This window comes from Copadichromis virginalis, linkage group LG22, assembly GCF_057382275.1.
Source record: "Copadichromis virginalis isolate Kocher_CV1m ecotype Utaka linkage group LG22, C_Virginalis_male_GT1.1, whole genome shotgun sequence".
Classification (NCBI taxonomy): domain Eukaryota; kingdom Metazoa; phylum Chordata; class Actinopteri; order Cichliformes; family Cichlidae; genus Copadichromis; species Copadichromis virginalis.
Window position 1 is genome coordinate 36,893,296 of NC_140638.1, and position 3,544 is coordinate 36,896,839.

Consider the following 3,544-nt stretch of genomic DNA (forward strand, 5'->3'; position numbering starts at 1 on the left):
AGCACCACCGACAGTTTGCGCCTGCATCCACTGGCCAGTTTTAGTGTGCCTCCTAATGTTTAGCTCTTCTGACCGTGTTCATTGTGTGGGGGGCAAATTTAAATCTGCCGTATGGCCCCGCTCAGTTTGAACTCAATTGAAGCTTGGCCATGTCCAACACAGCTGATTTAAATGACCTCAACATGTCTTGAAGTTCTTCAGAGGCTGGTAATGAACCAATCATCTGACTCAGGTGTGCTGACCCAGGGTGAGATCTAAAACCTGCAGGACACCAGCTCTCAAGGCCTGGAGGTCCCCACCCCTGGTTTAGACTCTGTGATGGTACTGACCTGTGACTTTGAGCTTGTATCCAGGACACTGTACCGGCTCACTCAGTGGAACAGGGAGCTAATGTGAATGTTTGTGTCGCCTGCAGGAGATCCGAGCTAGTAGCAAACACCACTGGTGAGCTATAGCTACTCAAGACACGCACACTACAGCATAGACCACAGGTGTTGAACTCCAGGCCTTGAGGGCCGGTGTCCTGCAGCTTTCAGATGTCTCCTTGATCCAACACAGCTGATTCAAACGGCTAAATGACCTCCTCAACATGTCCTGAAGTTCTCCAGATGCCTGCTAATGAAGTAATCATGTGATTCAGGTGTGTTGACCCAGGGTGAGATCTAAAACCTGCAGGACCCCGGCCCTCGAGGCCTGGAGTTCGACACCCCTGGCATAGACTGTATTAAAGCCAAGAGTAGTCTGCAGTTTAAATTTCTTTTTTTAGACAAAGAGCAAAAGACTAATGAAATCTAATTCGGATCTTTCCTTTCAAGTCATAAAGGAAGTAGCTTCAGCATGGAGATGGTTGCTGTTCGTTTATAAGTGATCAGATATTCGGTGAATCAAACAGCAGGTCTACCTGAGCTGTGGAAGCTTCTGCAACCTTGGCATGCATTTGCAGCCGATGCTACATTCAAACTATGAACTGGTTGAAGGAGCAGTACACTCATTGTTGCTTTCTGTGAGAGATATGTGAGATTCTGGGAACCGGCACAATACCAGCAGCTGACTTTAAAGTATTTTGTGTGTACACTTAGATTCTGCCTTTTGTTGTTTTCTGTGCCATGATATATACTCACAACGTAGGGCGCACTTTCCCTCCACAGAAATGTCACGGAGGGCTTTTCCATTTACCACTACTCTCGTATATATTACTGTGTTTAAGTATGTGCCGCTGAACCGTTTATTCCAGTAACACTTATGGACTTCAGCTCCATCAGCCTGTGCGATGATGAAGCCTTTGGGCAAAATTAACTGAAGTATTTGTGTCTTATTTGTGCATGACGTATAACAAAACTACAGAATTCTTATTGATGAAAATATAGCGTAAAATCAAACCCTTACTGACACTGCACTTCACAGCACAACAGGGTTCAGAGTCTGCTGATAGTTTAAGGTAGGAGATGCAAATCTGCTGCTTTTCCTCGTCTTACTGTAACATAGGAGAGTCCTCAGAGGATGCAGCTTTAAAGGGCATCATTGGATCCTTTGGCCATGCTATATTTGTCCATCACAATTCAAATAATGATATGGTATTTTTTCCTTAATCTTACAATCTTAATCTTGCTTTTTTCCAGTTTTTGGCCACATAATGAAATATTTAAGTGTTTGAAAATGTTTGATTTTATAATATTGTTCAAGTAAACAGGTTACACCAAATCTTTACAAGTCTATGTGTATACTTCTTTGTTATTGTATTAATCACTTGCCTGATGCTGATCCCTTGTGTCAACCTGGAAGGAACAAAGCAGGGAAGGATTTCTAGCTGCCATCCTTCTCAGCTGAAATCTTGAAACTCTGGTGGTTGGTTATGTGGATTGTGCTGGAACGACCGTTTGTAGCCAGAGTGCAGGACCACACTGGTCTTTGCATGTAATAGCCAGCTAAACCTGATTGTTTTAAATGATTGATGCATTTGTTTCCATTCATGCTGGGAAATGTACTTGCACAGAGCTGATGACCTTTTTTAACTGCCAGAATTAATTAAGTGGTCAGTGCGTTCTTCAAATCAGATGTGTAACACTGATGCTACTCTGACAAGTGACCTAAAAGCACCCTAGGCTGCGTGAACCTCTGTAGCCTGTAGTTAGTTTCTACAGATGATTGATACCTGCCACATCACGCTGTAAAGTCACCAGGAGCCATCATATGAAATTAAATCTGCATTAAAAAAGACTCTTGGGTAGATTCAAACAATAAATTCTAAGGTATTTTTTTACTGTGGGATGTTGATGATGTAATAGTCTGTAGGCCAAAGTTAGCTGTGTTTAGTAGATCATGAAGAATGAAAAGCATCAGTTTTAAATCTCGGCTTGATTGTGACTCGAGTCTGACAAACTACTTTAAGGCAGGGCTCACATGAAGGAGCAATCTTTATTTGTCCTATTTCCTGCGAAACACGTCTTACTCTTTATCTGGTTAGTATTACACACACGTGAGTTTGGGTTTTTTTACACACTTTTACGAGTCCCATTTCTGTCTCTAGGCTCTAGACCTAGGAAAGGAACTCCCCTGTACTGTGATTGGTCAAAATACATAAATACTGCAGAGAGAGGGCCATTCAGAAACCTTTCATTAACATTTCAAATGTTAGTGCACACATCTCACCCTTCAAATGGAACAAATCATGGAGTCGTGAACAAAGACTTTACAGTGAAAGTTTGGCTTTTCCACCGACCACTAGGTGGCACTGGTGTCACTTGAGCGTTCACAATCATTGGGCCTTTAAAGGCTAAAAAACAAAGCAGCCAGGAAGCAGCTGCTTGCTTCTATTGGAAAGAAATAATGATAGCAACAGAACAGTGAAGCAATGTAGGAAGTCACAGTACTGAAAGTGCAAAGTTGCAAATAACTTTAAGCTGTAATGTTTTGTCAGTTGATGTTGGACGTGTCTCCACCATTCACCAACAGGAAACTCGAATCAGCTGTCAGCACACTGGCCAACCTTTAAACCTTAAGCCAGTTCAAGGTGAGGCTGAGGAAGTGACTGAGAAGCATGACAACCATGTGTTTCCACAGTGGAAGCTACAATTGAGGTGTTTTTATCTTTGTCAGGTCTGTTACTGTGGGGTCTTTACTGAAAGTGGATTTTACACACAGATTTGTCCTTTAGTCCACTGGGGAGACCTGATGGGACATGACTAAACATTTATTCCTGTGTCACACATCAGTACGACATTTTTAATCACAGTTCAAAACTTTAATTCACATTAAATCTGATCTCAGTGTATTCATTGTATATGTACAGAAAGCTGCAATACTGTTACAAGAACAATGTACATATGTAACAATGTGTGTGGGCAGTACAGGAAATGTTGGTGGAGATGATGTGAATATAACCCACGGTCTGAACCCATCCTGGATGAGGACGATGATGATGGAGTGTCACAGCAGAGACGTCAGAAAAATAAGCCTGGGCCAGTAGTCACGCAGCTTCACCCCCGTTCTCTGTGCCACGTTAGGCAGTTACATGTGTACACTCTGGTCAGCAACGAACCTCAAA

At 42.5% G+C, this 3,544-nt stretch overlaps 1 long non-coding RNA gene across 1 annotated transcript; it reads left to right on the top strand.

Annotated features, from left to right (window-relative positions):
- On the top strand, window positions 1-1,701 carry LOC146683836 (uncharacterized). The gene is made up of 2 exons (XR_014917400.1): window positions 1-321; window positions 416-1,701. It is a non-coding gene; the product is annotated as an uncharacterized LOC146683836 (long non-coding RNA).
- Window positions 1,702-3,544: the final 1,843 nt, after the last annotated feature.